Source organism: Cylas formicarius, unplaced genomic scaffold, assembly GCF_029955315.1.
Source record: "Cylas formicarius isolate icCylForm1 unplaced genomic scaffold, icCylForm1.1 PGA_scaffold_140__1_contigs__length_30216, whole genome shotgun sequence".
Classification (NCBI taxonomy): Eukaryota; Metazoa; Arthropoda; class Insecta; order Coleoptera; family Brentidae; genus Cylas; species Cylas formicarius.
Window position 1 is genome coordinate 7501 of NW_026844229.1, and position 10000 is coordinate 17500.

At 46.1% G+C, this 10000-nt stretch overlaps 3 non-coding genes across 3 annotated transcripts in view; all 3 read right to left on the minus strand.

The window, feature by feature from the left end:
• LOC132695902 (large subunit ribosomal RNA) overlaps window positions 1-1112 on the minus strand; it is a 4073-nt gene extending 2961 nt beyond the window's left edge. Inside the window, exon 1 of the ribosomal RNA XR_009617908.1 lies at window positions 1-1112. This exon is cut by the window's left edge and continues 2961 nt beyond it. This is a non-coding gene — a ribosomal RNA (large subunit ribosomal RNA).
• Window positions 1113-1618: 506 nt separating this feature from the next.
• On the minus strand, window positions 1619-1773 carry LOC132695900 (5.8S ribosomal RNA). Its single transcript, XR_009617906.1, has one exon. It is a non-coding gene; the product is annotated as a 5.8S ribosomal RNA (ribosomal RNA).
• A 566-nt stretch (window positions 1774-2339) lies between these two features.
• Window positions 2340-4273, minus strand: LOC132695901 (small subunit ribosomal RNA). Its single transcript, XR_009617907.1, has one exon. It is a non-coding gene; the product is annotated as a small subunit ribosomal RNA (ribosomal RNA).
• Window positions 4274-10000: the final 5727 nt, after the last annotated feature.

Here is a 10000-nt window from a genome sequence, read left to right on the forward strand (position 1 = left end):
CAGGCATAGTTCACCATCTTTCGGGTCCCAGCGTGTACGCTCTTGGTGCGCCTCTTCTCGCGATGAGAACGAGACGCCCCGGGAGTGCGAGGCGACCGCTTTAAAGGCGAATCGCCCATCCTCCCTCGGTTCGCGCGAGACGAACCTTTACTTTCATTACGCCTTTAGGTTTAGCGAATCCCAATGACTCGCGCACATGCTAGACTCCTTGGTCCGTGTTTCAAGACGGGTCCTGAAAGTACCCAAAGCTATAGCGTCGCAGATCGGTCACGCTTTTTTACGAGCGAGGGTCGGTTCGAGAACTTCGAGGCCAACAGTCACCGGAGGTCGGTACCGGCACCGGGTCCGATAGCCGACTAGTATCCGGAGCGCTTGCCGCGAGTCGAACGCTTTTAAAGCGACCCGTGACCTTTCTCGTACCGTCGAGCGAGTCGGTCAGGATACCGCGGGTCCGCGCGATTCGAGAAAACCGCGCGGGCTCCGCCGCGGACCTTAGACCGACGCCCGACGGATCGCGACGTCCTACCAGGAGAAAAGTGCACGCGTTCGATGCCGGGTCGAAAAACGTAAGGCGCGGAAAAGGTAACGGGTAACCGTCCTCCCCGTCGCGCGAACGTCTCGCGCCGACTCCGAAACGCGAATGAATTTCTCCCTTCGACCTTTCGGGTTTCTCAGGTTTACCCCTAAACGGTTTCACGTACTATTGAACTCTCTCTTCAAAGTGCTTTTCAACTTTCCCTCACGGTACTTGTTCGCTATCGGTCTCGTGGTCATATTTAGCCTTAGATGGAGTTTACCACCCGCTTAGGGCTGCACTCTCAAGCAACCCGACTCTGAGGAGATCCCTCCCGCGATCGACGGCGGTCGCTACGGGCCTGGCACCCTCTATGGGCTGTGGCCCCGTTCAAGAAGGACTTGGACGCGCCGGACGATCTCGGGATAACGGAACCTCCCTAACACCACATTTCCCGGCGCCCGGTATCGGCCGCGGGATTCGGTGCTGGGCTCTTCCCTGTTCGCTCGCAGCTACTGAGGGAATCCTAATTAGTTTCTTTTCCTCCGCTTATTAATATGCTTAAATTCGGCGGGTAGTCTCACCTGCTCTGAGGTCGATCGATAAAATCATTATATATATATATATATATATATATATATAAATATATATATAAAACGTAGACGTGAATTTCGAAACGGTTCAGCGTTTATATTTAAAACCGCTATATCCACCACTCGTTACGCGGCCGCAAACGATCAGACGTCGGACACCTTTTCTTCTTATCGAGAAAATAACGGACACGACGATCGTCAATTTTGCGCGGACCTGCGACATACGCGGGCGGTTTTAATTACGCTCGTCTCTCGCGCTTTTAAGCGAGCGCGACGCGACGAACCGGTGCGTCGAAAATCGACGTCGTTCGCAAACTCGGTCGCGTTCCTTAGAACGCCGGAGTTTCGCTTTCGCGTTTTAAAACGTCGCGAGACCGGGTAGGAGAGAGATCGCGCGCTAAGCGCGAACGTGCTGTTGCTCCTCACTCCTTCCCGCGCTACACGTCCAACTCGCTCCGACGTTTCTCGCGCCTCGCGGGGCGAAAAAACCGAGCAGTCTTTAAATTGGATACGACCCTCAGCCAGGAGTGGTCCGGGAACAGAATCCGAGGACCGCAATGTGCGTTCGAAATGTCGATGTTCATGTGTCCTGCAGTTCACAAGTTGACGCGCAATTAGCTGCGTTCTTCATCGACCCACGAGCCAAGTGATCCACCGTTTAGGGTAATCTTTTTTCGATCGGTTTAACGCTTTTCGTCTCCGAAAAAGAGTCGTCGGCCGTTGTTATCGACACATACATTTTTTTTACGGAAGGCGAGGTATATACCTTTCGACGTAAAAAAAAAAAAAAGTTCGATTTCGGGCCGGTCTATCCGACGGAACACTTCGCCGCGCGCCCTTTGTTCTTTATTATTCAGACGGTAGGCGCGCGCGCGTTCGCGTTCGGACGACCCGCGCCGGTTTAAAGTTTATATACACACCTCCTCGCGGGTCGCGGGTGGGTGTAAGTACTTTTCGGTGCTCCGGGCGAATATCGTTTGACACCTTGTCGACGGCGAGCGCGAAACTAGGTTTCGCGCTTCGAGTTCCGTCTAGGTACCCGGAATTTTGTCGGCGCTCCTCCTACTCCTACTCCTCTCTCCCCTTTTTTACGGTGGTCGAGTGGTCGTCGTAGTCGTCGAATTTAATCGCGGCCGACTTAAAGATCGACGCGAGATATTTTCGACCGAGCGTCAGCGACAAAAATTCGTTCGACTAAATAAAGACAAACTGTGTAATTTTTATTATCACTTTAATGATCCTTCCGCAGGTTCACCTACGGAAACCTTGTTACGACTTTTACTTCCTCTAAATGATCAAGTTTGGTCAACTTCCCGGACACATCGACGACGCCGAAACGCCATCGGCGTATCGGTCCGAAGACCTCACTAAATCATTCAATCGGTAGTAGCGACGGGCGGTGTGTACAAAGGGCAGGGACGTAATCAACGCGAGCTTATGACTCGCGCTTACTGGGAATTCCTCGTTCATGGGGAACAATTGCAAGCCCCAATCCCTAGCACGAAGGAGGTTCAGCGGGTTACCCGGGCCTCTCGGCCAGGGAGGACACGCTGATTCCTTCAGTGTAGCGCGCGTGCGGCCCAGAACATCTAAGGGCATCACAGACCTGTTATTGCTCAATCTCGTGCGGCTAGAAGCCGCCTGTCCCCTCTAAGAAGAATTGTTTGTACGCAGACAGTAAAAACCGCGCGCGACAACGGGGCGAACCCCGAGCCGGCCGGCCTTTGAGATGTCTAAATACGCCTAGTTAGCAGGCTAGAGTCTCGTTCGTTATCGGAATTAACCAGACAAATCGCTCCACCAACTAAGAACGGCCATGCACCACCACCCACCGAATCAAGAAAGAGCTCTCAATCTGTCAATCCTTCCGGTGTCCGGGCCTGGTGAGGTTTCCCGTGTTGAGTCAAATTAAGCCGCAGGCTCCACTCCTGGTGGTGCCCTTCCGTCAATTCCTTTAAGTTTCAGCTTTGGCAACCATACTTCCCCCGGAACCCAAAAGCTTTGGTTTCCCGGAAGCTGCCCGCCGAGTCATCGGAGGAACGTCGGCGGATCGCTAGCTGGCATAGTTTTACAGTTAGAACTAGGGCGGTATCTGATCGCCTTCGAACCTCTAACTTTCGTTCTTGATCAATGAAAACGTTTTTGGCAAATGCTTTCGCTTCTGTCCGTCTTGCGACGATCCAAGAATTTCACCTCTAACGTCGCAATACGAATGCCCCCCATCCGTTCCTATTAATCATTACCTCGGGGTTCCGAAAACCAACAAAATAGAACCGAGGTCCTATTCCATTATTCCATGCACAACAGTATTCAGGCGAAGTTTTAGCCTGCTTTAAGCACTCTAATTTGTTCAAAGTAAACGTGCCGGCCCACCTCGACACTCAATGAAGAGCACCGCGGCAGGATTGAGTTGGACCGCCCGCGTGAACGGGCTAAGTCCACCGGCAGGACGTCTCGCGGCACGCCAGTTAACACCGCGGACGATGAACCGGCGGCGCGAGACACAAATTCGACTACGAGCTTTTTAACCGCAACAACTTTAATATACGCTATTGGAGCTGGAATTACCGCGGCTGCTGGCACCAGACTTGCCCTCCAATTGATCCTCGTTAAAGGGTTTAGAGTGTACTCATTCCGATTACGGGGCCTCGGATGAGTCCCGTATCGTTATTTTCGTCACTACCTCCCCGTGCCGGGAGTGGGTAATTTGCGCGCCTGCTGCCCTCCTTGGATATGGTAGCCGTTTCTCAGGCTCCCTCTCCGGAATCGAACCCTGATTCCCGTTACCCGTTACGACCATGGTAGGCGCAGAACCTACCATCGACAGTTGATAAGGCAGACATTTGAAAGATGCGTCGCCGGTGCGAGACCGTGCGATCAGCGTAAAGTTATTCAGAGTCACCAAGTTGAACGATGTCGGGCGCGAACCCGCCACCGATTGGTTTTGATCTAATAAAAGCACTCCTTCCGTCTCCGGTCGGACCTCTGTTTGCATGTATTAGCTCTAGAATTACCACAGTTATCCAAGTAATTGTGGGTACGATCTAAGGAACCATAACTGATTTAATGAGCCTTTCGCGGTTTCACCTTAATTTGGCTTGTACTGAAACATGCATGGCTTAATCTTTGAGACAAGCATATGACTACTGGCAGGATCAACCAGGGAGCTGTTCTACGTGTCGAGCGCGCCGCCGCCGCCGCCGCCACGGATGACGACGATCGGGCGCGGTACGACAACAAACAGTCTCTTTTTTAAAAATAATAATTACGCGCGCGAAACGCGTTTATTTTATTTTTAAATAGAAACAGACGCGACCACTTTGTGTGGCGGTGATAGCGTGCGAGTACGGAAATGAACCGTTCCCGACGCCACACTCGTTATTATTATTATTCGGACGCGATCCGTCCAATTTTTTTTTGTTGGTAATAAATATCGAGACGACGTGAGTGCGCGATCAAACAATCCGACTCGCGCGCGCATAATAAGCTTTAAAATGCGGCGCGCGTCGAACCGATGTGCCTCGGGCAACGAACGTCGATCGACGGAAATTTTCGGACATTCTCTCGATCACTCTTCGCTAGATTGAAAGCGACACGAGATTTCTCGAAAGAAACGTTCCGGATTCGCATATAAACTCGCTCGGTTAGATGAGAGTTATCGCAAATTTTTCGGAAGAAAAATATTATAGGGCGACCGCTTTCGAACCACGAAGTGCCAAATCTTACTTTAAAACACCCGCTAAGTTCGCGATCTAGCTGTATAAGGTGCGGAGCCTTAAAATGTTTTCGAACGCTCGAGCAATCGCTGCTACGAAGACGGGCCGATGGCAAACGAAAAACGGTCTACGTTCCCGTACCGATGAAGGAAACCAATTTTTCTTAAAAAATTGAACCCACGATACGAAAATGTTAAGCGAGCCAATTAATCGCGCCAAACGGTCGACTCGAAGGCGATCTAACGATCGAAAAAGCATTTTGCTCTGCGAAGGGAGAAGTGTCTATACGCACGACGCGGCGGTCGCGCTCGAGACCATCTCACCTATTATAGGTAACGGACCATTCCTTAGTCTTCCGAACGTTTCACGTGAAAACCCGAATATCGGCTGCGGCGGGCAAATAAAGTTCGGAGCGAAACTTTCGCTCGTGGTTACGTTCGATTTGGTTAAAGCGGGCACTTTTTCAAATATTTTTTTTTCTTTACTTACTTTTGTTAACTGACCGCCGGTTCCGGTTCCGACTTAAAAATAAATCGCCGTCCCCGGATTTTGTCGGACGATACTCTCCATCATTTTTAATTTCGGGTGTTTGCATTTTTTTTTCTCGCGATTTAATAAATTCATTATTAAACATTTATAAGTCCGTCTTCTTTAATATTGCGGACCAGCGGGAAGAGAGTTTTGTTTTTTTTTTTTTATTTTATTCATTTTAACATATACTCCCATAAAAGGTTTTTGCCGCTAGCCGCGAGCAGAGAAAAATAAGCAAAACTAACCGAAACAAAGCAAAAATAAGCAAAACTAACCAAAATTAACCGAATATAACCAAAATTAAACAAAACTAACCAAAAGGAACAAAAATAACCACAACTAAGCAAAATTAATCATAACAAACCAAAATTGGCCAAAGTTCGGCAAAACAAACCAAATTATCCAAAACTAAGCAAAATTAAGCAAAAGTAGTCAAAATTAACAAAAACAAGCCAAACTTATCCTGAACAAACCAAAACTAACGATAATTAAGCAAAAATAGGAAACGTTCACAAAAACTAACCGAAACGAACCATAACTAACTAATAGCGGCCGAAACTGGAAATAATAAACCAAAGTAAACAAAACTAAGCAAAATTAAGCAAAAGTAGTCAAAATTAACAAAAACAAGCCAAACTTATCCTAAACAAACCAAAACTAACGATAATTAAGCAAAAATAGGAAACGTTCACAAAAACTAACCGAAATGAACCCTAACTAACTAATAGCGGCCGAAACTGGAAATAATAAACCAAAGTAACCAAAACTAAGCAAAATTAAGCAAAAGTAGTCAAAATTAACAAAAACAAGCCAAAATTATCCTAAACAAACCCAAAACTAACGATAATCCTAACTAACCAATAGCGGCCGAAACTGGAAATAATAAACCAAAGTAACCAAAACTAGCGAAAATTCAGCAAAAGAAACCAAAATTAACCGTGTAACAAACCCAAATCAACCAAACCAAAAAAAAAAACATGCAAAACTTCACCAAAACGAACCACAATTCGCAAAAACTAAACAAACACAAACAAAATTAAGCACACTCAAATAAAAAGTAATCAAAACTACGTTCAACACGAACTGACCTAATTAAATAAAAAAATAGGAAAATTCAATTTTGCTAACCAAAAACGTCAATCGAAATAAACGCGAAACCGGGTTCCTGCCATTTATTTCGACGATAAGCACTTTTATCTAACTATGATTCGAAAAAAAAAAAAATAAGAAAGAAAGATATGAATAAACGAATTGATTAATATATAAAAATTGTGGTTCTGAAAAGAACCGTTTTTGGTGAATTTACACTCTCCAAGTCGACGCTCATTTATTTAGAACTGGTGTATTTTGTGACGGCTTTGGTCCCTTCACTGACGGCGTGCTTGGCCAACTCTCCGGGCAACAACAATCTCACGGCCGTTTGAATCTCTCTGCTAGTAATAGTGGATCGCTTATTATAGTGAGCCAAACGAGAAGCTTCGGCGGCAATCCTTTCGAAAATGTCGTTTACGAACGAATTCATAATGGACATGGCTTTGCTCGAAATGCCAGTATCCGGATGAACTTGCTTCAACACTTTGTAAATGTAAATTGCGTAACTCTCCTTCCTCCTGCGTTTCTTTTTCTTATCACTCTTCGAAATATTTTTTTGAGCCTTGCCGGCTTTTTTCGCCGCTTTACCGCTTACTTTCGGTGGCATTTTCTACAATCGATTAGACGCGCGCAAAGTAACGGACTGACAAGGCCCACACCGGGCCGCAGCTATTTATTTGAGAACCGAGTCGGCCGACAAGCTCCGCCCCCGGGCATCGTTCGCCGAAGCGCTAATCCCATTGGTCCATGCCCATGTCCTATAAATAGCGCGCCCACGGTCTGCGAGAGCGTCATTGTGCTGTTAACGTTCGTGCGTGTACTATTAACGGTAATAACGATGTCGGGACGCGGAAAAGGAGGCAAAGTCAAAGGGAAAGCGAAGTCTCGTTCTAGCAGGGCCGGTTTACAGTTTCCGGTAGGTAGAATTCACCGATTACTTCGGAAAGGAAACTATGCGGAGAGGGTCGGCGCCGGAGCTCCGGTATATTTGGCGGCCGTAATGGAATATTTGGCCGCCGAAGTTTTGGAATTGGCCGGTAACGCGGCGAGGGACAATAAGAAAACCAGAATCATTCCGCGACATTTACAACTGGCGATCCGAAACGACGAGGAATTGAACAAATTATTATCGGGAGTAACGATCGCTCAGGGAGGTGTTTTGCCGAACATTCAAGCGGTTCTTTTGCCCAAGAAAACCGACAACAAAGCAAAATAAAAATTGCGGCGAGGGAAGACGATGGGAAAACGGTCCTTCTAAGGACCACAAATACTTTTCTATTTGAGATTTCGTTTCGTTTATTTAACAGATTATTAAAAAAAAAAAAAAAAAGAAACGTTCCTTCTTTTTACGTTTTCTCTTTCGGACTATAAGAAAACCGGTATAATACCTCGACATTTACAATTGCCGATCCCAGGAATTGAACAAATTATTATCCGAAGTTAAGATCGCTAGGTGGTTCTGTTGCCTAAGAAAACCGACAACAAAGCTAAATAAAGTTTTCGCCGGGAAGGAAGACGGTTCTTGTAAGGACCACAAATACTTTTCTATTTGAGATTTCGTTTCCTTTATTTCACAGATTTAATAATCACACTAACACGGGGAGAAATTAAAAATTCAAAACTTACCTCGACTCGATAATGGTTTGTTGGGCATTATACTCGAAATAACGAATAATCTTTGGAACGTATTTTGTGGTTCTGAAAAGAACCTTTTTTTTTTTTTTTTGTGTTTCCGCAAGATCGACGAAAAATTTAGCCACCAAATCCGTAAAGAGTTCTACCTTGTCTTTTTAGGGCGTACACCACGTCCATTGCCGTTACCGTTTTTCTTTTGGCGTGCTCCGTATAGGTTACCGCGTCTCTGATGACGTTTTCCAAAAACACCTTTAAAACGCCACGAGTTTCTTCGTAAATCAATCCGGAAATTCGTTTCACGCCTCCGCGACGGGCCAATCTTCTAATGGCCGGCTTGGTTATTCCCTGAATGTTATCCCTCAACACTTTGCGATGTCGCTTTGCACCACCTTTTCCCAAACCTTTGCCGCCTTTCCCTCTACCGGTCATTTTTAATACGAGCCGAGTTCTCTGATCGATATATAACAAACAAAACCGTCCGAAGTGCCACGATCAACTGACCGAAAACGGTCCGGCGCTTCGGTTTTGTCGAGTCGGAATTCGCCACGCCCAAAAAGGTCGATTGGACCAATGAGAAGAGAAAACGCTCGGGTACAAATTAAACGGACGGACGTTCGTGCGGCCATTATCTGTCGACGAGTGTTAGTGATTTGGTGTTCTAGTACGTCCGCGAACGTGTTTTATTATCATGGCCAGAACCAAGCAGACCGCTCGTAAATCGACCGGAGGAAAAGCGCCCCGAAAGCAGTTGGCGACCAAAGCGGCGAGAAAAAGTGCACCGGCAACCGGAGGAGTTAAAAAACCTCATCGCTACAGACCGGGCACCGTGGCTTTGAGAGAAATTAGACGTTATCAAAAGAGCACCGAACTATTGATCCGAAAATTACCGTTCCAACGACTGGTCAGAGAAATCGCTCAAGACTTTAAAACGGATCTGCGTTTCCAAAGTTCCGCGGTAATGGCGTTGCAAGAAGCGAGCGAAGCTTATCTCGTCGGTCTTTTCGAAGATACAAATTTGTGCGCCATTCATGCCAAACGAGTAACGATCATGCCGAAAGATATTCAATTGGCGAGGCGTATCAGGGGAGAGAGAGCTTAAGATTAATAATAATCTCTTTTATTATTATTAACAACAAACCGGTTCTTTTAAGAACCACAAATCATTTTCCTTTAAGATTTCGTTAAAAATTGAAAATAAAAAATAAAACTTTTTCATTTATTAATTATTTGAGAACGGCCCGGTTGGATTTTTTTTTTTTCGCAACTAACGACGTCTTTAAAAAAAATTATTAGTGGTTCTGAAAAGAACCCCCCCCACTCCCCGTTGCTTTGTAAAACCGGACGAGTTTTTATTTCGACCTCTGGTATATTTGGTGACGGCTTTCGTTCTTCTGCTTTTTCGCGGCGGCTTTTCCACCGGTTTTCGAAGGCATTATTATTCACAAAGAAAAGCGGTCTTCGCGATCGAAATGAGAAAAAACCCCGGCGAACGTATTTATATCGCGACGGAGTCGGTCAACAAGCTCCGCCCCCTGTTCGCTTTTCGGTGGGAGGAGCTTGTCAACGGACTTTCTTCTCATATAAATACGTTCGCGGGGATATTTCTCTTAATGTTTGCGTGATCGTCGTCGGAATCGACTACGCTTCGTTGTTAAACGAGATGCAGTTTAAAATTCGCCGGCGGATAAGTTAGAATAAGTTTGTCGTAGGGAGAACGAAATGGAAAAGAGAAAAAAGAAGAAAAAGAGAAGTCCTTTTCGAGATTTTTTAATAAATTTATACTTATATATATTTTTTAAAGAAATCGTTTTCTATTTACCCCCGAGACGCCCGGGATTCGAGTTTGCCTTTGAAGATAGTTACGAATTCGATAGCGATTTTTTTTGTGGTTCTGATAAGAACCGTTTCGAAAATTTCGT